Source organism: Molothrus ater, chromosome 35 (genome assembly GCF_012460135.2).
Source record: "Molothrus ater isolate BHLD 08-10-18 breed brown headed cowbird chromosome 35, BPBGC_Mater_1.1, whole genome shotgun sequence".
Classification (NCBI taxonomy): Eukaryota; Metazoa; Chordata; class Aves; order Passeriformes; family Icteridae; genus Molothrus; species Molothrus ater.
In genome coordinates this window covers 1,107,099-1,133,511 of record NC_071662.1, presented here as the reverse complement: position 1 = coordinate 1,133,511, position 26,413 = coordinate 1,107,099, and the positions used below count along the sequence as shown (strand labels likewise).

Below are 26,413 nucleotides of genomic sequence, written 5' to 3'. Positions count from 1 at the left end.
GCGCTGCCATGGGGGAGCAAAGAGGGTGAGGGGCTCTTTGCAGATGAGGGTCCCCTCCATGTGCTGCTGCTTGCTGGGCTGATACAGCTGCTGGTGCCCTCCCCCCACAGCTGTACCAGGAGCCTGCCTGGGAAAATAACACTGCCAGTGCCAGTTCCAGCCACCCATCCCTGCCACGGCCCTGCCCACAGGGCGTCCTGCCCACCAAACTGCTCCAGTCAGGTGATGTCAGACACCATCAAAATACATTCAAACAATGCATTTTCCACATTCTGGCAAAATCATGGCCATACAGGCCACATGCTGGAGGCAGACTGCCGTTGGCAGAATGGGGGAAGCCCCAGCAGCTGCTCTCCCCAGGCTGGATGGCCATGGCAGCAGAGGCAAGTCTCTCACCGTGCCCACTGCTGTGGGACCCAGTGCTTTGGACATGTTCCCACTGAACTCAGGCTGCTGCTACAGCAGCACCATGCCTTCACACATTTGATAACAAAGAGTTGGAATGGCACACAGGATTCCCCAAGAGCTACAAAAAAAAAAAAAAAAAAAAAAGAGGAGCACATGGAGGAGACCCTCATCTGCAAAGAGCCCCTCACCCCCTTTGCTCCCCCATGGCAGCGCAAGTGAGGAGGCAAGTGAGTTAGAATAGTTTGCTCCTTTTTAATACAAGCATACCTGGATTTAGGCAGGGACACTGGGCTAGTCATACTGGGGCCTGGTTTGTAAGCTTTGTTGTTGCAGTGTGATGCCATTTCCTGTTTCAGCTCCCAGGTGTGGCAATACCTTCTCCCTTCCCCTCCCCCTTGCCTCCTTGCTAATGCTGTCAGTCGATCTTAACATTCCAGCAAGGTCTGGTTGGTGCAGTTCAAAAGAAGCCCCTCAGCCCTGGGGTCATTGGCTCGTCCAAGTGTCATTGTCCCCTGAGCCTTCCCCCCCTCCCACCTGGTTGGTGGCTCACCTACCCCTTCCCCTCCCCCTTTCCCCGGGCTTAAAAAGGGACGGGACCATGCGGTCAGGATTCTGTGGAGCTGTTACCAAGATTCAGACATCTGTGACCCTGGAATAAAACTCTGGATTAAACCCTCTGTGGAATCTGTCTCCTTTTCCTCTTCACCTAGCCTGGAGCCTTTCCATCAGAGGTAAACTGAGTTTTACCATGCCTGGACTTGTTCCGAGTGCCTGACTGCAACTTCCAGCCAGCCAAAGGTGTCTCTGAGGTGAAATACCACAGCTGCCGCCTTTGGCCCAGCAGCCAGGGTCAGACGAACCCAGGCACATTCCACCTGGTAATATTGGGATAATATTCCAATACTTTGTCTCTAGCAATTCCACCAGTCTGCAAGCATGTTTCAGCAGAAAGGGGTAGATAAGACTTTACAGCACATGCAGGAGCAAGTCTGAGCAGGAACTCAAAGTACAAGACAAATACTCCCAAATTGGCCACCCATGGGGAAAGGAAGAAGAAAAGCAGATGAAACAAGTGCCATTGTGGCTGAATTGCCTGTACTTATCTCATGGTCAGACCTTTCTGTACAAAAGCACCTCAATTCAAACACACAGCTTAAGATCAAGGAATTCAAGTGTTTCGAGAGCATTTAAAGCCTGATTCCTATTACTTTCAAGGAAAGGTAGATGCTAAATTCCTTAAAAACACAAATGTGGGTCTATTTGGGAGTGCATCCTCCAAAAGAATGGAAGTTTAGAATTGCAGAACTATTTCCACTGGAAGAGACCTTCAAGATCATAGAGTCCTCCCAATAACCTGAGACCACTAACACTGCCAAGGTCACCACCAAAGCATATCCCAGGAAATGTCGTGGGATGGGACATCCTTCTTGTCTCCTTTGTCTCCCCAGGAGCCCCTAGGAAAGAGAAATGCCCACACAGGCTTTATCTGATTCCTTCCCAGCCAGCCTTTCCCTCACTCCCCGATCTCATTTGCTCCACAGGCTTCACCAGCTCGCTCAGCTCAGAGGAGCTGTCAGAGGAGAAAACGCTGCCTGGTGTGGGGCTGTCTGATCCCTGTCTCACCTTGATTCCATCTGCCCCGCTCCCACTCCCATCAAAGAGACCGAAAGGATCCCCCCAGCCCCACGGTGCTGCACCAGATCCCGGGCACGTTCCCTCCTGCGCTCCTTGGTGGCCCTGGGGAGGCTCCAGAGCCCTCCCTGTGTGCAGTATGGAATATTAATCCCAATATTTCCGGGTGGGACGTGCCTGGCCTCGTCTGACCCTTGCTGCTGGACCAAAGGCGGCAGCTGTGGTGTTTCACCTCAGAGATACCTTTGGCCGGCTGGGTGCTGCAGCTAGGCACTTGGAACAAATCCAGGCATAGTAGGAACTCAGTTTACCTTTGGTGGAAAAGGTTCAGGTGTTGGTGAAGAGAAAGGAGAGGATTCTATCATAGAGTTTTAATCCAGAGTTTTATTCTAGGATGGTAGACCTCTGAATCTTGTAACAGCTCCCAATAGAATCCCAACCACATGGTCTCATGTCCTTTTAAGCCCTGGGGACGGGGGGAGGGCAAGGGACAGGTGAGGGCCAACCAGGTGTGAGGAGGGGAAGGCTCAAGGGATAAAGACATTGGACAGGCCAATGACCCCAGACCTGAGTGGGATCTTTTGAACTTCTGCCAACCACACGACGCCCTTGCTGGAATGTTAAGATTGATGGACAGCTCTTAGCAGGAGGGCAAAGGGGAAAGGAAAGGTTGGCACACCTGAGGGGTTGGGATAGGTGAAACAGGAAATGGCATCACCCTGCAACAGTGCAGGAAACTGCTGCAGCACCGCTGCACCTGCGTGCGAGCAGCGCCCAAGGAGCAGCTGTGCCAGTTCAGAGTCTGAAACGGAATCCTCAGTGCACACAAATGACAACTGGCAATTCAGGGCTGGCAGGAGAAGCTAAATCCATCTGCTCGCTGCCCTTTCTGGCCATGGCCACGCTGATGCAATTGGAAGAATTGCCCCTGCCCAGGAAGATCTCAGGTACAAGAGAGGAGCAAAAGCCAGGTGTTTCTGAGGTGCTAGCTGCCAGTGCCTCAGGTTTTCCTTCCAAGTTCTAAGGGGTTTGGACTATTTTTACCATTTCGTAGTTTCTGTGCATCCCTGTGAGCGAGTAAGCACCACAAACCCTCTCCCTCAAAGCCTTGAGGTACTGCCAAAGCAGAACTTGTTCATGCTCTTTTCTCCTGGTGATTTTATAATCCCATGCAGACTCTGATAGCAAACCCGTGCTGTAGAGAAAAGATTGACCTTGGAATCCTGGGGCACTTTCTGGGTGGGTGTTTGAATCTGCTTTTCCAGGCCTTGGGCTTAGCACGGTGAGGCCGAGGCCTGGGGCCCTCCAGCCGGTGCCGGGAGCCCCCGGGGCAGTGGCGAGAGGCGGCCCTGAGGGGCGGCACAGGGGGCATTTCCCCCGAGCGGGCGGGCGGGCGGGCGGCGGGGAAAGGCGCCCTGGGCACAAGGGCAGGCACAAGGGCCCCGGCTCTCTGCAGTGCGGGTGGCCCAGCGCCAATCGCTGATCCCAGAGCCGCTGCCAGGGCCGGGTCTCCTCCCCGCCGCTGACCCTGCACCTGCAGCGCTGCCTCCGGCTCTGCCGGGCTGCCCGGCACGGATGGCAAGGACGTGGACACGCTGCAGCAGGGGCCCAGCAGGGACACCCAGATGGTGCCAGGGCTGCAGCTCCTCTCCTGCAAGGAAAGGCTGACACAGCTCGGCTTCTTCAGCCTGGGAAAGAGATTTAGACTTGATCAAGCTGTGGCCTTCCAGTACCTGAGGGCAACCTACAAGAAAGCTGGACAGGGACTTTGTATGAGGGCAGGCAAAGACAGGACAAGGGAGAATGGACTCAAATGGAGAGAGTTGGTTTAGGTAAGGGATTCAGAAAAAAAGCTCTCCTGGAACAGGTTGCCCAGAGATGGTGTGCATGTCCCATCCCTGACAGTGTTCAAGGCCAGGCTGCATGGAGCTCTTGACAAGCCGGTCCAGTGCAAGGGGTCCCCAGCCACAGCAGGGGGGTTGCAGCCATGGGATTTTTCAGATTGCTTCCAAGCCAAACCATGCCACAACTCCATGATTCTGGGATTCTTCCCCTCCTCATCCTCTGGCAGAAAAAGAAACTTGGCTCCAAGTTTCACACTGCAGACCATGTCTTTTGGCAGCCTGCAACTATGTCAACAGAGGATGAAAAGAGATGACGTTACTGACACGATTTCCCTTTTCTACTTGAAAATTAAATGCTCTGCTCCTGTCCACTCTGGCAAAATTGTCAGAAGAGGAAATTCTTCCCCATGAAATGCTTCGTCTCACGCAAAGAAGAAAGAAGCCACAAGCCAACACTCTTCTTTATTGCTACATTCTTTTATTTGGTTACTTCTCTAATAGGAATTACTTTGGGGTGTGATTTGTTTGTTTCTCTCTCTCGTTCCTCGGGGTGCACGGTGGCTCCTCCGTCGGGTTTGTGGGGGCAACGGAGGAATGGCCTCGAGCTCCAGTGGCTCCGCAGCAGCAGCAGCAGAGGCAGCAGCAGCAGCGGCAGCATTAGCAGTGCTTCTCTCGATGGGTTTTCCGCTCGACTTTTCACTTGCTCCCCATCCCCTTCTCCCTCTCACACTCACTCTACTCCCGTCCCGTGCCATCCCGTCCCATCCCATGCTATCCATGTTCCGCCTCTCCCAGCCCGGCTGATGCCGTGTCCCGCAAGGCGCCCCTCGGCGGGGCCGCCCCATGCCTGCCCCTGCCCGGCCCGCTGTTGTTCCACCTCGGCCGGGGTCTCTCGGTCCTGGCTGTGGCGCCGCTGGAAGAGCCGCTCGCTCTGGTGCTGGCGGAGCAGCACGGTTTTTTGGCTGCACCTGGCGAGGGCCCTGGCCCCAAACGAAGCCCCTGCCGTGGTTCCGCCCGCAGCCGCCCTGCTGCCGCCTGGCTCCCGCCCCATGGCCAACAGCATGGCCAGCAGCTTCCCCGCTCTGAGCTCTGCCACTCGCCAGCTCGGCCGCTGGCCCCAAGCCGCTGCAGCCCGGGGAGGCTCGGCAAGCAGCAGCGCGCCGGGCGGGCGTGTGCCCCGGGCAGAAGAGTGGGAGCGCGGTGCCGCCCGCACAGGCGGAGAGGCCTCCCCTAGAGCAGCTCTACCGGGAGGGCCTGCTGCTGGGCAGCGGCGGTTGCAGCAGCGTTTACTCCAGGACCCGGCTCGCCGACGGCGCCCCGGTAAGAGACAGGGCCAGGTCAGAGGGTGGCGGCCAGCAAGCAAGTGTCCCAGGAGCGCATCTCGGAGTGGGCGCAGCTGGTGAGTGAGCAGGGCCAATGGGAGGAGCTGGCAGAGCATGCCGGGCAGGGCTGAGGCTTGGCTCGGCAGGGCAGCAGCTGGAACGCTGTGAGGGGAGTGAGTGTGGAGTGAGCGGGGACTGTGCAGCGCCCCGGGCCGGGCCATGGCGAGCCGCGGCAGGGCCGGGCAGGGGCTGCCCGAGGCATGGTGCAACATCGGCCCCACTGACGGCATCGCGGTCCCCCTGCAGCACAACGGCGCCCTTGTGCCCCTGTGGATGGTGTCGCGGCCTGGCTTCTGCGGTGTCGTGCAGTTCCTGGACTGATTCAAGGTGCCCAAGGGCTTTGTGCTGGTCATGGAGCATCCGCAGCGCTGTCAGGACCTCTGGTACTTCCTGCAGGAGTGGCAGTTCCTGACGGAGCCTGTGGCACAGGGGCTTTTCCGCCAGGTGCTGGAGGCCGTGTAGCACTGCAGCAGCCTCAGTGTCCTGCACCGCGACATCAAGGCCGAGAACATCCTCGTCAACCTGGCCATGGGCGAGGCGAAGCTCATCGACTTCGGGTGCGGCACGATCCTCCAGGACACGTTCTACACCCGGATGTCAGGTGAGATCGAAGCCGGCGCCCAGACGGGCAGCAGAGGTTCCCCCCTTGGCTGGCAGAGGGGCAAGAGGGAGGGAAGGAAGGAGGCGGAATCCATCTTCAGCCAGCTGCAGCCAAGTTGCTTTTTGGCAGGGCAGGGGCTGGCTGTTGTGGAATGGGAGCTGGCTGGGAGGGAGGGAGCAACGTGGGCCTGATGAGCTGCACCCGTGTCCCATAGGAACACTGGAGTACAGCCCACCGGAGTGGATCCTCTTTGGCTGCTACCATGGCCAGCCAGCCACCATCTGGTCCCTGGGCATCCTGCTCTATGAGCTGGTCTGCGGGCACCTTCCTTTCCACACCAACGAGGACATCATCTGGGGCCAGCTCTTCTTCCCGCCCTGGGTGTCTCAAGGTGGGGATGCACCTTCAAGGCATGAGGGGAAGAACAGGGCTGGGAGGGGTAGCTGGCACATAAGCATCCTGCTCTTGCAGCTGGTGAGGAGGCGGATCTCCTGGGCTGGAGGAGGTGGCACCAGTGCCTCTGTGGTGGTGTCCTCCACAAGAGAGGATTGATAGAAAGCTTTTGGCTGCAGCTCTGAGCACTCCTGGTGTTGCCTGGGCACTGTGGAATGTGGGAGAGCATGGACAGGAGCCTTGTCCCGCTGAGCGGCGGTTTCTGGTTTCTCTCCGCAGAGTGCCAGCACCTCATCAGGTGGTGTTTATGCATGGACCCCACAGACAGGCCATCACTGGAGGACTTTTTTGAGCATTCTTGGCTGCAGGAGCCCTGCCTGGCCCAGGAGACAGCAGAGATGCCTCCCTGTGCACAGTAGGATCCAGGAGCCAACAAGCAGCAGCGGCACGCGTCTCGTGGTGCTGGAAGAAAACCCCGGAGTGTTTCCCTGCGGCCGCGGCACGGAGGACAGAGCGCAGCCAAGGAGGTGCTTCTGCTGGTCCCCGTGAGCTGTGGAGGGAGTGGCTCCATGCTGCCCGTCCCATTGGAGAAGTGGTGGCAGTGCGGTGAAGGTGCCACAGACTGGGACAGGGAAATATCCTCCTGCAGCTCAATGGCATCGTGATGTCCCCGCGAGCCGAGGCACAGCTGGCGCGTCCTTCTGGAGCACGACGTGGAGCTGGGAACACCATCCTGGAGCTGGCCGCTGGCGGGGCAGAGCCGATTGGCTTTGGCTGTGGCCCCTGCCTGAAGGACACACTCTGCGCCCCGATGGAATCAAGATGAGTCCCCAGCCGGCGCAGGGGCGGGGGGATGCTGGTGCTCCCAGGCACGGCAGGGCTCGGCCTGGCCACGCGCTGGAGGTTCCCCGCTCGGCGGCGCTGGGGAATATTAATTTTTCCAATGGCCGCCAAGGTGCTTTTTGGTGGGACAGGGGACAGATGTTGTGGAAGGGGCGCCGGCTCCTGGCCTTGCTGACAGCTTCTGCCAGCCAGCCTGGCACAGGCTGAGGCGGGGGCAACCAGGCCTGACAAAAGCATCCATCCATGTGGATGGAGGGTGGCAGAAGGGGGGATGGGTTCTGAAGCCGTGCCCCAGCTGGTGTGCTCTGCAGGCCCTTGAGGAAGGGGTGCGTTTACAGGCAGGAAAGGTGGGGATTTTCCCCAGCCGTGGACAGGTTTAATTCTCACATGGAGTGGTCAGACCCTCCACAGGCCCGTGAAATGGTAACAGGCTTTGTGCTTTTTCTTGTTTCCAGGTTTGTTTTGAATTGACTTTCATGCCATTGTTCTTTGTTTTTCCCAGGAGGATTACACCTGGTGCCCAGACCGGATGGGGAATCGCCTGCAGCATCCGTGGAGCGCGTCCAGTGCCAGCGCTGCCCCAGGGGCCACGGTCTGCAGGGACAGCCCCTTCCAGAAGGACAAGGACCTGGTGCTGGATCGGCTCCTCTCCTGGCAGCAGCTCCCCAGAGGTGGGCACCCGGCTCCACAGCTCGGCTGGCAGAAGGACTCCGGGCAGACGGCAGCGGGCACACAGGCATCCCACTCCTGCAGCTGCTGAGGAGGTTGCTGTGCTCTATTAAGCAGAGGAGGTGGAACATGGCCTGCCCCGCTGCCCTTCTCTAAAAACAGAGAATGGGTCAGGAGGTTTGGGCTCTGAGCACAGCCAGCAGCCTGGCCCGGGCACAGGCCATGGCGGGACAGGGGGACTGAAGCCTGCTGCCACTGACCGTGTGTCCTGGTTTAGAGCAAATTTGGAAGAGAATTTCAAAGTAGGGCCCCTCCAGTAAGCAAACCCACACAGCCCCTCCCCCCAACCGGTTTGGGAAGGATTCCTCGGAGAGGAGTGGAAAGAACCTGTTTATTTAATAGGCACAGCACCCCCCAGCACACAAAATGAACAATACCGGATGACACCGCTCTGAAAAAAGATGACAAATTCAGAAAGTCTCTCTTGGGGGGTGGTCACTCTGTTCTCAGTCTCTCCAGCACTGGGGCAGCTGCTGCAGGCCACAAGGTGCAAACTCTCAGTGTTCCCAGGTCCCAGTCCAGAGCAGGTTTGAAATGGTCAGAAAAAGGAAAGGAGAAACAGTCCAGGAAGAAATTGGACAGTTTAGCTAAACTAGCTAATGAGCAAAAGCAAGCAGAAGTGAAGCAAGCAAGAGGGAGAGAGAGCAAAGCGAAAAGCAAAAGCAGAAAAAGCAAAAGCTGCAGTCTCTGTGTCCCGCCAGGCTGATAAGAAAACCAAAACAAAACTTTCCCTCTTCAGAGCCGGTCTTAAAGTACAGAACATAATATCCAACATTAACAGAACACATGAATGGGGATACAAGCATCATAACGTCACCCTAGGACACCATGGCTCTCTGGTTTCTCTCCACAGGCTGCCAGCACCTCATGCCATGGGAATGGCACTGCTCGAGCCTGCCAGGCTGGGAGGGTTGGAGGGTGGCAGGTGTTCATTTGCTGTCAAAAATAAATTGGTTTTTTTTTGTCATCGTCATCATTGGAGTGTTTCATCCTTTTCCAAGCTTTTGGCCTCCTGTGATAAATGGATGTGATTTGTGCTAACTAAATTGTAATTATATCAATATTTTTGGAAAATAATTGGAAAGGTATATCTGATTAATGTTACGAAACAGATGGGTTTCTTTGTAGATGATACATGTGGGAAATAAGATACAGGAGACTGGACTTGGCCTTGATGAAAAAAAGTTAGGAAGACTCCCAGGTCAGAATTGGCATCAAGACAAAGTTAATACAACTCCAAGGACAGGATCAGCCTTGACATGAATAACATTGGAAAAATTCCAGACAGGGAGTCTAAAACAGTGCCAACCATCGAAACACATTCACTGTGTTGGCAGATCTGTACAGGTGTCCTCATCCTGCGTACATTGGATGTTATCCCATCCAAGCAGGCATTTTAACACAAGCAGCTATTTCACTAAGCTTAATTAACAACAGAAATAAAAACTGTATCTTTACAACAAAGTTACTTTTACACCACACATATAAAATCCACTTCAATATCTGTGAAAAGCCAATATTATATTATGTATCCATAACAATAAACCTCTCACTGAGGGATGGTAGTCCCTAACAATAAACCTCTCACTGAGGGATGGTAGTAGTAATTAATTGTCAGCCCCATGGCCCAGTCCCAGTACTGGGAATTTTGCTCCCCTTACTGGGAATTCCTCTCCCCATAAGCTTTTTACCCCCATGTTTTTAAGGTCACGATTGTTATAGATATGTATTATAATATTGGCTTTTCTCAAATATTAAAATGGATTTTATATCTGTGGTGTTAAAGTCACTTTGTTATTGTCTTGGTTTGAAAAGCCAGGTGTCTGCTAAGGAAGGCAGGAGCCTCTCCTGGAATGGAAAATGCAAACCCCTCCTCCCTCTGTATTGTTATAGTTTTGCAATTAAGGGGCTCTCAGGCAAAGCTATGGGAATTACAGTTCTTTTTTTAGGAAAAATTAAAAATACAAATGCAGTAGTACAAAAAAAAACCAGAGTCAGAACAGGACCTGACACCCTGTTGGTCAGGGTGTTGGCAGCAGTCCCATTCAATGGTGGCTGCAGCCCTCCTGCAGTGACGGGTGTGGTTTGTTGGAGCAGTGATCCTGGAGAAGGGTGGAGTTTTCCTCTGGTGGGCAACTCACATACTGGGAGTGTCTGAGACCATTGGAATATGGAAACTAGTTTGGGAAAAAGTTTACTATGCGTAAGGGTCTATGACTATGCAACAGGCTGATGTAAGGAAAAGGTATTGAAGGGCTATCCCCGAAGATAACAGGGGGACTTGGTTCAGTGCCAAGATGCACCCGGCCGTAATAACCTTTGCTCTGTGGTCCTTGTCTCCTCTCGTCCTTTATTAAACTCTAAATCTTCACGGGAGAGTGAACGGGGTTTTTCACAGCCCCGAGCAGAGAGCTCTGCCCGGGGGCTCCGGGCAAAGGCGGCGGCGCTCGGCAGCGGCCCCAGCCCGCCCAGCCCTGGGAATTGCCCCGCACCGGGACAAAATCCTGCCCCGAAGGAGCCCTTGGAACGCCGGCCCTCGGCTCCTCCGTGCCCCAAAGCTGCCGGCGCTGCCCCTGGTGCTGCCGCAGCTGCAGCTCTGGAGCAGGGAGGCTCTGCGGGACCCCGGGCTGGGTCCCCTCCCAGCCGTGCCCGCCCCGGGGCTGATGCTCGGCCGGGCTCTCTCGCTGCTCCGGCTCCCGCACAGCCCCGCTGTGAGCGGGCACCGAGCGCCCGGCGCCGCAGGGCCCCGAGCCCCTGCCGGCCCAGGGTCAGTGTCCATCGCCAGCCCCTGGCCGGGGCTCCGGCCACTGCCAGGCCCCAGCACAACCTGCAGCTCCCAGCGCAGCTCCCTCCAGCCGGGCACTGCGGGCTCTCGCCGGGCACAACATTCCCTTCATGGCATCTCGGTTATCTCTGCTCACATCTGCACAACCAGCTGCTGCTGAGGCAATCCCAGCTCCCACTGAAGGCTTCCCACCCAAAATGCTGCCTTCAGCTCTCACACACCATTAAGAAATCCAAGAGCAAAGCTGAAATCTGATTAGAGAATCTTGCAAAGTCACATCCTAGAACATTTTGTTATAAAATCCCAAATGTTAACAGAAGCTGCGAAAGTCAACAATGATAGAAAACAAGCTTCCAACACTGGGACTAGAAGAGCTCAGGCAATCCATTTGAATGGAGGGAGCCCTCTCTTTCTGACATGTGAGCAATGCCATGGAATTTCCCAAATCGGGGAAACAGGGAGCCCTGGCAGCAGCAGCTTCACACACAGCAGGGACACAGAACAGGGCGAGGCAAGAGGCTGACAAAATTATAACTTCTACTTGCAATGAAGAACCTTTGTGTCCAGTTCTACTCTAGCCACTATTACTATAGAGTCAAAAAGACTAAAAATACTAGTAATAATAAGAACTGTACTATTAATAGCAAAAAAAAAAGAGATAGTGGAAATAATAAGAATTAATAAAATCCCTGCCATACTTATACTAGGTTTGCATGGCCAGGTTTTGGTGAGGGGCTTTAGGAGCACCTTCTGTGAGAGGCTGCTGGAAGCAGCTGCTCCTCTGTGTCCCACAGAGTCAAATCCAGCCAGCTCCAGGATGGACCAGCTGCCGGCCAAGGCTGTGCCAGTTAGAAATGGTGGTAACACCTTGGGAAAAGAGATTTAAGAAAATGGGTGATTGTGTAGTTGTAACTGTGAGGCAGGGAAGAGCAGGGTGAGAACATGTGAGAGGAACAACTCTGCACACCCCAGGGCAGGGCAGGGCAAGGCAGGACGAGGGGCAGGAGCTGCTCCAGGGGCTGAAGCTGATTGCCCTGAGATTCCCTGGGGCAGCCCCTGGTGAGGCAGCTGGGCCCCTGCAGCCCATGGAGGGCCCGGAGAGCAGAGATGCACCTGCAGCGCCTGGAGGAGCCCGTGCTGGAGCAGGGGGTGCCTGAGCAGGGGCTGGGACCCCATGAGAAACCTGTGCTGGAGCAGGGTCCTGGCAGGACTTGTGAGCCCATGGGAGAGTGAGGCAGCTGCAGCAGTTTGTGAAGAGCTGCTGTCTGTGAGATGAACTCACCCTGGAGAAGTTCATGGAGAAGTGTTTCGGGGAGGGACCCCATGGTGCAGCAGGGGAACGACTCCTCTCCCCGAGCAGCAGAGAAACAAGGGGTGATGAACTGAGCAGAGCCCCCAGTGCCTGTCTCCCTGCACCACTGGGGGAGGAGGCAGGGATGGGCAGAAGGTGCTTTTGAAGCTTTATTTTACTTCTCACTATCCTGCCCTGATCTGGATAGAAATAAATTCAATTAATATCTGCAATTTCAAAAATGTTTTGCCCATGATGGCATTTGCTGAGTTATCTGTCCCAGTCCTTAACTCAAGCCATGAAGCCTTCATTCTGTTTTCTATTTTTCTCTCTCCTGCCCATCTCTGGAGGGGAGTGAGACAGCAGCCATGGTGGGTGCCTGGCATCCAGGCAGGGTGAAGAGACAACACTTCCTTTCCTTCATTCTTTCCTTCTTTGCAGAGGTCACAGTGAAGAGGTTGAGGGGGCTTTGAGGGAGGGAGTGGAGGTGGCGGGGAGTAGCGGGGACAGGAGGCACAGGGCTGTGGCACAGGCACCCGAGGGGCCCATGCAGCTGGCAGGGGCAAGGCCTGTCCCCCTGGGCCAGCAGCAGCCCCGTGCCCTGCCCAAGGCGCTGCCAGCAGGGGCTGGGCCCCAGAGGCAGGGGCAGAGCCCAGCCCTGGGGGCAGCGTTTGTGCCCCGAGCCCCGTCCAGCCCAGCCTGCCCCGAGTGCGCAGTGAGCGCTGGCACGGCTGCCCTGGACAGCGTGACCTGCTGGGGACACTGAGAGCTGCCCCACTGTGACCCTGCCCTGGGCACTGCACAGGCACCAACCCAACCCCAGCCAGCAGCACCCCTGGGCATGGCCCAGGCACTGGAGAGCATCACAGCCAGCCCTGCTGCTGCTGGGGATGTCCCAGGCACCAGAGCCCATCCCAGCCCCGCTGCTGCTGGGGATGTCCCAGGCACCAGAGCCCATCCCAGCCCCGCTGCTGCTGGGGATGTCCCAGGCACCAGAGCCCATCCCAGCCCCACTGCTGCTGGGGATGTCCCAGGCACCAGAGCCCATCCCAGCCCTGCTGCTTGTGATGTCCCAGGCACCAGAGCCCATCCCAGCCCTGCTGCTTGTGATGTCCCAGGCCCTACGAGTGTTCCAGGTGTGGGACGAGCTCCTCAAATGGCTCAGCCTTGACCCAACACCAACGGAGGCACCACCAAGGGCAGCCCTGGGAGTGCCCCCAGTGTGGGAAGAGCTCCGTGCACTGCTCCAGCTCCATCCCCCACGGGAGGATCCGCGCTGGATGATCACCAGTGACCCCGGTGGGCAGAGCCCCAGTGATCTGTGGTGCTGGTGATCCCTGTTGAGAAGACACCTGGCTGGGGGCTCCATATCCTCCTGGCTTCCCACCCCATGGCCTGGATTTTCTTTTCATTTCTCTTTGCCCTTCCAAACCCCTTAAAAGCAGGGTAAAAATAAAGATGTTGAGCTAAGACAAGGATGGGGACATGGGGGGTCTTGCAGGGGATGTGGGGGATGCAGGGTGTGAGGGACTTGAGGGTTCCTGGGAGAGACTTGGGGCTTGCTCAGGGCTTTGGGGACACCAGGCTGAGCGGCTCCAGTTGCACTGGGAGACCCTGGAGGAGGTTCTGGGGCAGCTGATCAAGGACCCCCTGCCCTGGAACTGTCCCCATGTGCCCCCATCCCAATGCCTCGCGTCCCCTGTAGCGGCTGCCCCATTCCCACTGTCACTCCCCTTTCCCCGGCCCGTTCCCATGTCCCCCCTATCCCGTTCCCGTCCTGCTCCCATCCCAGTCCGGATCCCATTCCCTGTCCCTGTCCTGTATTCCTGATCCCTGTACCATATTTCCAGTGCCATTCCTGGTCCCTGTCCCCATCCCCTATCCCCATTCCCTGTCCCCATTCCCGGTCCCCCCTCATCGGACGCCGCCAACATCGCTCCGGTCCCGCCGGCCCTCACGTGACTGAGGAAACCCCGCGCTGCTCCCACCCACCAATCCCAGCGTGCGATTTCTCCTGTATTTGCATAACCACGCCCTTTGGCCTGGCCCCCGCCCCCCCGCCGGCTGCAGCCGCGTCCAGGCACTGTTTGCTCCCAGCTCCCTCCCAGTGCTCCCAGTAAGAGCGGGACCGGCAGGAAGAGCGCTCCTAATTCCTTCACAGTGCTCTCACCATCGTTTCCAGTGCTCCCAGTAAGAGCGGCACTGGCAGGGAGAGCGCTCCCAGTTCCTGCCCGGTGCTCTCACCATCGTTCCCAGTGCTCCCAGTAAGAGCGGTACTGGGAGGGAGACCGCTCCTAAGTCCTTCCCGGTGCTCTCACCATCATTCCCAGCGTTCCCAATAAGAGCGGGACCGGCAGGGAGAGCTCTCCTAATTCCTTCCCGGTGCTCTCACCATCGTTCCCAGTGCTCCCAGTATCGCTCCCAGTGCCGGGCGGGGCGGGGCCGCTTTGGAACCGACCCAGGGCAGAGTGCAGCTGCTTTTGGGTGCCGGCACTGTCTGGGCCGGGCTGGGAGCGGAGATGGAGCGGGAGGGAGAGGAGGGAGAGAAGACGGGGAAAAGGAAAGGGAAAGGGAGGATCGAGAGGAAAGGAGGAGCAGGAGGAGGAGGAGTAGGAGGAGGAGGAGGGACAGAGGAGGAGCAGGAGGAGGAGGAGTAGGAAGAGGAGGGACAGAGGAGGAGCAGGAGGAGGAGCAGCACCAACCCCACGCGGTTCCCCCGCTCGGGCCGGGCTCCCCCGGCATCGCCCCCCCGGAACCGCAGGTGAGCGGGGAGCTCGCCCCAGATCCATCGGGCGGTCTCCCGCAGGGTGGCTTGGCAGGGCAGGGATCTTGCAGGACCCCAAAGCCGGCCCGGAAATGGCCCTGGAGGGATCTTGGGGTGTCCCACGTGGCGAATGCCTGGTACCGGCAGGCAGAGGAGAGATGTTGGATTTGGGGATCCCCGGGGGAGCTGGAGGGGAACGTGGGAGCCCTGGAGTGGGGAGAGCGCAGAGCGGCAATCCCAGAGCCGGGGGATGCCCAGCAGCCTGGAGGGATGGGGGAGGCTGGGGATGAGCAGGGTCCGGGCCCCCCGAGCCTGGCAGGAACAGTGACTTCTCCAGCTGCACTTGGGCAGTGGGACTTTTAAACCCAACATGCTGATCCCTTGTTTTTCCCCAAACCAGGATTCCCACACCTTGGCCAGATGGAGCAGGAGACTGCGAGGAAGAGGAAGATGGCCCAGGAGCCCCAGTCAGGTGAGGAGGAAGTCAGTGCCCCTTTCCCCTCTCTCCTGCTCCATCTCCCAGTCCAGCACAGCCCCCGGCTGCAGGACAACCCTGCTGCCAACCCCGTCCTGCCGGGGATGCATTGGGGGGATCTCCTTCCCCTTCCCTCTGGCACGGAGGCAAATCCCATCCTCTCCTTGTCCTTCCTCCCCCAGGGAAGAAGCTGAGGATGGAGACCAGGGAGGAAAAATCCCCACAGCAGAACCTCATGGAAGAGGCCATTTTGAGTGACTCCATGGCACAGGAATCCAATGGAGAGAAAAAACCCTGGAGATCCCACAGGACGAGGGGCTGCAAATCCAGCCCAGGGTGCTCTGAGGAGGAAAGACCCACCCTGAGCCAGGAAGGTGGACAGAGCTTCAGCCAGAGCTCAAAGTTCGTGGTCCATGAGCAGCTTCATGATGGGGAGAAGCCCTACAAGTGCTTGGAGTGTGGGAAGAGCTTCAGGCAGAGCAGCACCCTGATCAGCCACCAGATGATCCACACTGGGGAATGGGCCTATGAGTGTGGGGAGTGTGGGAAGGGCTTCAGCTGCAGCTCCGCCCTCGTCACCCACCAACGCATCCACACTGGGGAGAGGCCCTACGAGTGTCCCCAGTGTCAGAAGAGGTTTCGGACCAGCTCCGATCTCATCAAGCACCAGCGGACTCACACCGAGGAGAGGCCTTTCCGCTGCCCTGACTGTGGGAAGGGCTTCAAGCACAACTTCACCCTCATCACCCACCAGCGCATCCACACTGGGGAATGGGCCTACGAGTGCCCCACCTGTGGGAAGGGCTTCAACTGCAGCTCAGAACTCATCAGGCACCACTGCATCCACACCAGGGACAGGCCCTATGAGTGTCCCCAGTGTGGGAAGAGGTTTCAGACCAGCTCCAGTCTCCTCCTGCATGAGCGGATTCACACAGATGAGAGGCCCTTCCGCTGCCCCCACTGTGGGAAGGGCTTCAAGCACAACTCCACCCTCATGAGGCACCGGCGCATCCACACAGGGGAAAGGCCCTATGAGTGTCTCCAGTGTGGGAAGAAGTTTCGGACCAGCTCCAGTCTCCTCCGCCACCAGCGCATTCACTCAGAGGAGAGGCCCTTCCTCTGCCCCGACTGTGGGAAGGGCTTCAAGCGCAACTCCCACCTCATCAGGCACCAGCGCATCCACACTGGGGAGAGGCCCTACGAGTGTCCCACCTGTGGGAAGAGCTTCACCAGCAGCTCTCACTTGACCAGACACCAACGGAGGCACCGGTAAGGGAAGTCCTGCACATGCCCCAGCTGCAGGAAGAGCTTTGTGCACTACTCCAACTCCATCCCCCATGGGAGGACCCACATTGGTCAGAGCCCTGGTCACCCACATTCTTTCTGATACACAGTGGGAAGTGATTTGTGTTCCTTTGCCTCTCATTATCTTTTGATTTATTTCCCTCCCTTCAAAACACAGAAAATTGGGATAAAAATCGACCCAATTCATCAAAGGCATCTAAAGCTTTGCATTTTACTTGTGTTCTGAGGGAAACTTGGATTCTGGGAGATATCTGGAAGGATATGGGGGGGGTTTTGGGGGTATTTGGTTTGGTTGTCTTTATTTCTTGGCACTCCAAAAGATGAGAGGGATTGATCTGTCAGCTCAAAACCGCTCAATGCCACTGAAAACTACTCCATCCCACGCCAAAATTCCTTGATTCCACAGCCCCTCAGGGTGAAATGGGGTTGGAAGGAGATTGGGCGAAGTGGGATGCAAATCAGGAGGGGTGAGATGAGCATTGGATGGGACAGGATGGGTGGGATGGGGTTTGGGAGGTGTGAAATGAGGGAAGTACAGCTTGGGAAAGGGGTCTTGATGTCCAGGAGGGGTGGGATGGGTTGGGGTTGGGACTGGGAATGTGGGTTGGGGTCTGGAATGAGATGGCCAAAGTTTGGGGATGATGAAGGGAGGGGAAGCCCATTACTGAGTGAGTTTTTGGATATTCCATGTTCATGAAGAGATGCTGGGGTATCTCATGTTTCTGAGGTGGTTTTGGGGCACTCCCCAGCTCTTGGGGGGTTTCCTGAGAGCAGCTCCATGGAGCCCCATTGCCAGGGGTGGTTGCCACGGGCACAAGCTCAGGGATGTAGCCAGAGTCCATTACTTCCGTGCTGGAGAGCAGAGAAATGATGAACGGCCCCAGACATCTCCAGTGTGTGTTTGGAGACCTGTGAGCTGACTGGGGAGAGGCCAACAGCAATCCCCTGCAGAGATGCACCTTAGACTCCGGGTGTTCCTCACAGCTCAGGGTGAGCAAAGAAGCGTCCCCCATGGTGCCTCACAGCACTATGTTAATTTGTCCCAATTCTCTCCTCCCTATTGGCCCGTTGGCCTTTCCTACCTCTTTTACCCTTATATGTTTATGTTCTGGTAAATTCTTCCTTCCCTGTAATCCCATTGGTTTATGTCTCCAGCTATCCACTCTAGCATTCCCTATTGCTCCCTTCCCTGTGTACCATCCTGAGCCCTCAGACTATTGGATCCTTGATGCTCTTCTCCACCCCCTCTTTTCCTCATTTATGCCCTAGACCCTCCTTTGGCTTTCGCCTTGGCCCCTGGACCTCTTCAGTGTCGCCTGAAATAAAGCACATTGGAACTCCATGCCTGGACCCTCCCGTGTCTTCACTGCCGAGCTGCTTCGTGTGTGTGTGTCTGTGTGTGTCTGTGTCTGTGTGTGTCTGTGCGTGTGTGTGTGTGTTTCTGTGTGTGTGTCTGTGCGTGTGTCTGTGTGTGTGTGCGTGTGTGTCTGTGTGTGTGTGTCTGTGTGTGTGTGTGTGTGTCTGTGTGTGTGTGTGTGTGTCTGTGTGTGTGTCTGTGTGTGTGTCTGTGTGTGTGTGTGCGTGTGTGTCTGTGTGTGTGCGTGTGTGTGTCTGTGTGTGTCTGTGCGTGTGTCTGTCTGTGTGTGTGTGCGTGTGTGTCTGTGTGTGTCTGTGTGTGTGTCTGTTTGTGTGTGTCTGTGTGTGTGTGTCTGTGTGTGTGTCTGTGTGTGTGCGCGTGTGTCTGTGTGTGTGTGTGTCTGTGTGTGTGCGCGTGTGTGTCTGTGTGTGTGTGTGTCTATGTTTGTGTGTGTGTCTGTGTCTATGTGTGTGTGTGTGTCTGTGTGTGTGCGCGTGTGTCTGTGTGTGTGTCTGTGTGTGTGTGTGTGTGTGTGTGTCTGTGTGTGTGTGTGTCTGTGTGTGTGTCTGTGTGTCTGTGTGTGTGTCTGTGTGTGTGTGTGTCTGTGTGTGTCTATGTGTCTGTGTGTGTCTGTGTCTGTGTGTCTGTGTGTCTGTGTGTGTGTGTGTGTGTGTCTCTGTGTGTGTCTGTGTGTGCTGGTGCTCTCATGGCTCCTGCCTGTTGGCACAAGATGCTCTCAGGGAAGGTTGCATTCACCACCACTGCAGACCACAACAGGTGGTGCCCGAACAGGGACCTTCATCTGGTACCCCTGGAGAGCGTCTCCACATCGCTGGAATCTAAGTCGCCTTCAGGTCAGCCACTACCCTAAGGCAACCTCTGAGTTTTATCTGGGCATGCTGAGGGGAGAGACCTGCAACCCTCCCAGAGTCACGGACTGGAGGATCGCTCTCCTCGACAGACCCCCACAAGATCCTTTGCTGACGCACTGCTGGATGAGTATGTTTCAGTCAGAGTCACCCTTTTCTTTTGTTTTCTCATTTTAAATCTTGTGGGTGGGAAGATGGCAGAATGGGCACAAAACTCACCGTTCTGCAACAGGAGATTTATATCCAATTACATTAGCCCTTGTTGCTTGGGGAATTCATTTTTCAAAAGGGAATTTGAAAGCTTTTTTTCCTTTTCTTTTCAAATATTTTATGTTACAAGGGAATCAGTTTTATGGCTTGAGATTTGGGATATGGTTGGGATCAAGTCATTTGTTTTATAAATAGAGGGAAATTTTAAAGTGGGGAAGTTTTATTGTCTTTTTCATTCCATTTATGGCAAAAAGTTTTATCTTCTTTTTTTTTCTATTTATGATTCAGTTAAAAAATCAGGAAAATTCAGGAAAAGTTTTGAGTCCACTTCCCCTTCATCCCCTCCCCAAGCCCCTAAACCCTCTCCTTCTCCTGAGGAGCAGTCAGCAGGTGGATGTCACTATCCAGCACAGGGTTGCTGCTGTCTCCCTGATGCCTCCCAATCTCCTCTCTCCCCTTACCAGGACAGCACTGGCTGTGCCGCTCTGGACCTTCCCCTCAACCTTCCTCCTGTGCCTGCATATCCTCCTTCATCTCCCTCAGTTGCTGTTACTCTGCAAAATGGCGCTGGCAACGTGGCCAGCCCTGCCATTTTGTTGCCTCCTGATCCAAGTTTTCCCACCCTTGCACCCCAAAATGGCCACTTTCCCACCTCTCCTCTGCCCTTTCCTGCTCCTCCATCATCAGGCTCCTCCCCTGCAACGAGTTCCTCTCCGCCCATCGTGTCAATGGTCGCTCCTGCGTCAGGATCCCCCCTTTCCATCAGTACCACCCTTCCCGATGCAGGCCCTGCCTTTCCCCTTGTGGTCTCCACCTTCTCCACCCCGGGCTCCACCCCTGGGGCCATGACACTTGTGGCTCCCACATCCCCGGAGCCGGAAGTGGCCATGATGGTGACCGGAAGGCAGCCATCTTGGCTGCCAGCAGCCCACGGCACGGGGCCGCCCCGGTTACCCAGGAGCACGGCTCCTCTACCAGCAGGCCCTCCTCCTCAGCAGAAGACAGTGATTCCCAGACTCTAACACCGAGCCTGAGGAGCACTGCACAGGGGTGTGCGAACAAGCTGCTAGGGAAGGTGATTGGGAGATGGCAGGGAGATTGCAGACCCTGGAGGCCCCTGTCCAATGCAAAAGAGGGAGGAACCCAAAGCAGGAATCCATGCCTGATAAGAAGCGTTGCAAGGCATGCAGGGACTGAGAGAGGGGGTCCCCGTTCTACAAGAATAACGAGCCTCACCAAAAGCCATGATGACAAGCACAAGCAGCATGGAAAAGAAGAACAAAAGATGCGGCGTATAGATGCAACCAATAACCTGAAAAAGGAAACAGCTCTGTACTGCCTGAACAATACAACTTCCTATCAATCTTGCATTCCACAAAAAAGATGTTGTTTAATTAGTTCCTGTTCAATTAGTACCTGTTCAATTATTTCAGTTGTATCGTAATCTTATGTACTATTTCCTCTTTGAGTTATTACTTTCGTACTATTATGACTTATAGCTATTGTTATGTTAGTAATGTTCCCTTATTTTGTTAGGTGCTTGCAGAAATCCATAGGGGAAGACTTTTAACTAAACAAAAAGGGGGAGTTGTGAAGGCCTGTGAGCCTAATGGGGAGAGGGCAACAGCAATGCCCAGGAGAGATGAACCTTAGGCTCTGGGCATTCCTCACAGATCAGGGTGAGGAAAGAAACTTCCCCCATGGTGCTCTGAAGCACTGTGGTAATTTGTCCCAGTTCTGTCCTCCCCATTGGCCCATTGGCCTTTCCTACCCCTATTACCCTCATATGTTCATGTTCTAGAGAGTTCTCCCTTCCCTATCTTCCCATCAGTCTATGTCTCCACCTTTCCACTCTGGTATTCCCTACTGGTCCCTTTCCCTGTACACTACCCCTAAACCCTTAGATCCCTGATGCTCTCCTCCACTCCCTCTTTTCCTGTATTTATACCCTCAACCCTCCCTTGCTGTTCTCTTTAACCCCTAGACCCCTGCAGCGTTAGACCCTAATAAACTGTCTTGGTTTGGAAAGACGGGAGTTTGCTAAGGAAGGCAGGAGCCTCCCCTGAAATGGAGAATGTGAACTCTCCCCACCCCTCCAAATTGCTATAAATTTTAAATTAAGGGGCTCTCAGGCAAAAAAAAATATGGGAGCAGGAAATAACAGTTCTTTAATAGGGAAGGAAAAATAAAGGATAAAATAAACAATGCAGTACACTAGAACAACACTGACAGAGTCAGAACCCAACCTGACACCCTGTGGGTCAGGGTGTTGGTGGCAGTCCAATTGGAAATGTGGCTTCAGTCCTCCTGAAGTGTCAGGGGTGGTTCTGTTGGAGGAAGGGGGGCCTGTAGAGAAGGATGTATTCTTCCTCTGAAGATGCAGTGGAAGAAGAGGCAGCTGCTGTTCCTCTGGGGAATCCAGTGGAGAAAGCCGTGCTGGTGTCTCAAAACTTCTGGATTATATCCGGGTAGCAATGCTTGGCTCCACCCTCTGGGCGGAACATCTCCCAATGGGATGTTATAGTTCTTATCAATCGTGCAGTGACATTCAATAGTCTGTTATCAGCAGATGTCCTCTCCCCAGGGAGGACTGATTGTGGTCACTCAAAGAGACAGATAAGGCAAACTGCCCACTTGACAAAGATAATCTGCCATACAGATGGTAATGGAATACATCTTGCATTGCAATCTGGAACATTATCCACCCCTTATTCTATTTCCATCCATCAAGGCATCACAATGAAACCTTACACACAGTTCTCACTTAAGAGTAGGTTTCCCTGTGGTACACAACAGCTTTCTCCATCTTTCTGCATTACCCACCAAGTGTAACCAGGTCCTTGAGCAAAAACAATTCCACAGATGGGTTTGTTTTTGCCTGAGGTGGGAGTAACCTAAACAGTCTTTCCTAAAATACCTTTCATGTGTACAGGGACTTTATCTCCATCCACTGTGTGCAGGGGTTGAGACTGGGCAGGACCAGGTCGATTTATGGACCCTCTGGTGTTGACCATCCAGGTGGCTTTTGCTAAGTTCATTTCCCAATTTCTAAAAGTTCCCTCGCCAAGTGCCTTCAGGGTAGTCTAAAGTAATCCATTGAACCATTCAACTTTCCCAGCCGCTGGTGAATGATAGGGGATGTGATAGATCCATTCAATACCATGTTCCTTGGCCCAGGTATTGATAAGGCCATTCTTAAAATGGGTCCCGTTGGCCGACTCAGTTCTCTCAGGGGTGCCATGTCTCCACAGGATTTGCTTTTCCACACCCAGGATGGTGTTCTGGGCCACAGCATGAGACACAGGGTAGGTTTCCAACCATCCAGTGGTGGCTTCCACCATGGTCAGCACGTGGCGCTTGCCCTGGCGTGTCTGGGGCAGTGGGATGGAGTCAATCTGCCAGGCCTCCCCATACTTGTACTTGGACCCCGCCCACCATACCATAGGGGCTTCACTCGCTTGGCCTGCTTGATGGCAGCACATGTCTCACAGTCATGGATAACCTGAAAAATACTGTCCATGGTTAAATCCACCCCTCAGTCTCGTGCCCACTTATTGGTGGCATCTCTGCCCTGATGGCCTGAGGCATCATGGGCCCATCGAGCTAGGAATAACTCTCCCTTCTGTTGCCAATCTAAGTCTATCTTTGACACCCCTATCTTTGCTGCCTGATCTACCTGTTTGTTGTTTTGGTGTTCCTCATTAGCCCAACTCTTGGGGACATGGGCATCTACATGGTGGACCTTCACAGGTAGCCTCCCTACCCTGGTAGCAATGTCTTTCCACTCTTCAGCAGCCCAAATTGGTTTTCCTCTACGCTGCCAGTTGGACACATTCCACCTCTCCAGCCATCCCCACAGAGCATTGGCTACCATCCATGAATCAGTGTAGAGGTAGAGCTTTGGCCATTTCTCTCTTTCTGCAATGTCCAGGGCCAGTTGAACGGCTTTGAGTTCTGCAAGTTGACTGGATCCACCTTCTCCTTCAGTAGCTTGTGCAACCTGTCGTGTGGGGCTCCATACGGCTGCTTTCCACTTCTGGTTCATCCCTACGATGAGACAGGAACCGTCAGTGAAAAGACCGTAGCGTGTTTCTTCTGGGGGCAGTTGGTTATATGGAGGAGCCTCTTCAGCCCGTGTCACTGGTTCTTGTTCTTCATCTGTGACACCAAAATTCTCACCTTCGGGCCAATTTGTAATTACTTCCAAAATCCCAGGGCGATTCAGTTTACCTATACGGGCGCGCTGAGTGATAAGAGCAATCTACTTGCTCCATGTGCCACTGGTGGCATGGTGAGTGGAAGGAACCTTGCCTTTGAACATCCACCCCAGCACCGGTAGTCGGGGTGCCAGGAGGAGTTGCGCTTCTGTACCAATCACCTCTGAGGTGGCTTAGACTCCTTCATAGGCAGCCAAGATTTCCTTCTCTGTGGGAGTGTAGTTGGCCTCAGAGCCTCTGTAGCCTCGACTCCAAAATCCCAGTGGTTGACCCCGAGTCTCCCCAGGCACCTTCTGCCAAAGGCTCCAGGACAAGCCATGGCTCCCGGCTGCAGAATAGAGCATGTTCTTCACATCTGGTCCCGTCCTAACTGGGCCAAGAGCTACTGCATGAGTGATCTCCTGCTTGATCTGTGCAAAGGCTTGTTGCTGCTCAGGGCCCCAGTGGAAAGTGTTCTTCTTGCGGGTGACCAGGTAGAGAGGGCTCACGATCTGACTATACTCAGGAATGTGCATCCTCCAAAAGCCTATGGCACCTAGGAAAGCTTGTGTCTCTTTCTTATTGGTGGGTGGAGACATTGCTGTGATCTTGTTGATGACATCTGTAGGAATCTGACGCCGTCCATCTTGCCACTTCACCCCCAGGAACTGAATCTCACGAGCTGGTCCCTTTACTTTGCTCTTTTTAATGGCGAAACCAGCTCCCAGGAGGATTTGGATGATTCCCTTTCCTTTCTCAAACACTTCCGCAGCTGTGTTCCCCCACACAATGATGTCATCAATATATTGCAGATGTTCTGGAGCCTCACCCCTTTCTAGTGCAGTCTGGATCAGTCCATGGCAGATGGTGGGGCTGTGCTTCCACCCCTGGGGCAGTCGGTTCCAGGTATACTGCACTCCCCTCCACGTGAAAGCAAACTGAGGCCTGCATTCTGCTGCCAGAGGAATGGAGAAAAATGCATTGGCAATGTCTATAGTGGCGTACCACCTCGCTGCCTTGGACTCAAGCTCGTACTGGAGCTCTAATATGTCTGGCACGGCAGCACTCAGTGGTGGAGTCACCTCATTCAATGCACGGTAGTCCACAGTCAATCTCCATTCTCCTTCAGATTTACGCACAGGCCAAATGGGGCTGTTGAAGGGTGAGTGGGTCTTGCTGACCACCCCTTGGCTCTCCAACTCTCGGATCATCTTATGGATGGGGATCACAGCATCTCGAGTGGTTCTATACTGTCGTCGATGCACTGTGGAGGTAGCAATTGGCACTCGTTGCTCTTCTCCCATCAGACATCCTACTGCAGATGGATTCTCAGACAGCCCAGGCAAGGTGTTCAATTGCTGGATGCCCTCTGTCTCTACAGCAGCTATCCCAAATGCCCACTTGAGTCCTTTTGGGTCTTTGAAATACCCACTTCGAAGGTAGTCTATGCCCAAAATACATGGGGCCTCTGGGCCAGTCACAATAGGATGTTTCTTCCACTCATTCCCAGTGAGGCTCACATCAGCTTCCACCAAAGTGAAATCCTGGGATCCCCCTGTCACACCAGCAATAGAAACAGACTCTGTCCCCACATGTCTCAACGGAATTAATGTACATTGCGCACCAGTATCAACCAAAGCTTTATACTCTTGTGGTTCCGATGTGCCAGGCCAACGAATCCACACAGACCAGAAAACACAATTTTCCCTGGCCTCTACCTGGCTAGAGGCAGGGCCCCTCTAAGCCTGCTTATCCTTCTTTCCCTGGGCATATGTCTTGGATGTTCCTTCAAGGGGATCAGACATGGCATCATCAGCATCATACCTGGTGGTTCGGCTACGGGCAACTGGAGCTGCTTTCTTCCTGGTGGCTTCCTTCAATTCACGCACCCGTCGTGCCAGAACAGCAGTAGGTTTTCCATCCCACCTCCTCATGTTTTCTCCACAGTCACGCAGGTAGAACCACAGCTCTGTTTGTGGGGTGTACCTTCTCTGGCCATCTGGGGAACGTCTGCCTTGGATACCAGAACCTCTGATCTGTACTGCCGAGATTTGGAGAAGGTCTTCTTAATCTCCTCTCTGAGCTTCTTATGATTCTCCTCTATCTTATCCTCTAAGTTCTGCAGACGTGTTTTCTACCGCTGCAATTCTGGCATGTGTTGGGCCATGCACAGCATCTGCATATGCTCGGAGCTTCCTTGCCATATCCAGCACAGTCTCATCCCTCTCATCCCGCTTCATTATGGCTAAAGCAGAAGCATATTCGTGTGGCCCAAGTCACACAAGTTTCCGCCACATCACAGACGTGCATGGCACCAAGTCTGGGTTCCTAGTTGTCACATCATCTGAGAAGATAATCTCTGCCACTGCCATCTCTCTCAGGCGTTGGATCCCGTGCTCTATGGTCTTCCACTGTGTCTGTTGCATATAAAGATCATCTGCACACAGGTATCTTTGTGCAACACTTTCCAAGACCCGTGCCCAGAGGCTCTGAGGGTTTGCCCCCCTCATCATTCCTTGGTCAATGACAGGATCATGTGATAGGGATCCCAAATGCCTCGCTTCTGTGCCATCCAGAATTGTAGCCTCGCCTGCAGCATCCCAGAGACGGACTAACCAACTAATTATAGATTCATCAGGTCGTCGGGTGTAATCCTTCCGTAAGCCACGAAGGTCCTTCAGGGAAAAGGACTCAATATTTGCATCTGGTCTTGCACCTGCTGCTTTGACTCCTGATTTTATGTCAGGAGGCATTGAGGTTCCTTCTGCTGCATCATCATCATCATCATCATCCACTGGTCGATTGGTCTTGTCCGTGCATTTCCCACTTTCTGGTACTGGTAGCAACAGCCATTGGTTTAGCTGCTGGCTTTGAGCCTGGGCTGTTGGCTGCAGCAGAGCCTGAGTGACTGGGATAGCTGATTTATCTCCCTGCCCCCTGCCTCCGTCTGCTGTCCTACAGTCTCCAACAGAGTGCAATAAGCATATGCCAGGGCCCAGCTCACTGCAATGACCTTTCTCTCCTTAGGCTCATCCTGGTATTTCTCTTTCAGATATTTCCCCACCTCAGCTGGGTTCTGAATTTGTTTATGGGGAAAATCCCAGACTATAGGTCGGAGAATTCCTTCAGGATGTGGCCCATTTCCTCCCATTTCCCACACCACTCAGGATGTTTTCACACCTGGGTCTACTCCTGAGTCAGGGGACTCATCAGCCCGTCTAGAAATCTCAGCCCTCATTCTGGAGAGACAGCAGACTGTATAGAAGAAGGTTACCAGATTGAATACAAGAAAGATGGTTTCTCTAACATTCAGAGGAAACTGAACATCC

The 26,413-nt window shown here is 54.6% G+C and overlaps 2 pseudogenes; both read left to right on the top strand.

Moving 5' to 3' along the window:
- Positions 1 to 1,006: 1,006 nt before the first annotated feature.
- On the top strand, positions 1,007 to 6,809 carry LOC118700714 (serine/threonine-protein kinase pim-1-like; annotated as a pseudogene).
- Positions 6,810 to 7,632: 823 nt separating this feature from the next.
- Positions 7,633 to 26,413, top strand: part of LOC118700713 (zinc finger protein 271-like) — a 342,045-nt pseudogene continuing 323,264 nt past the window's right edge.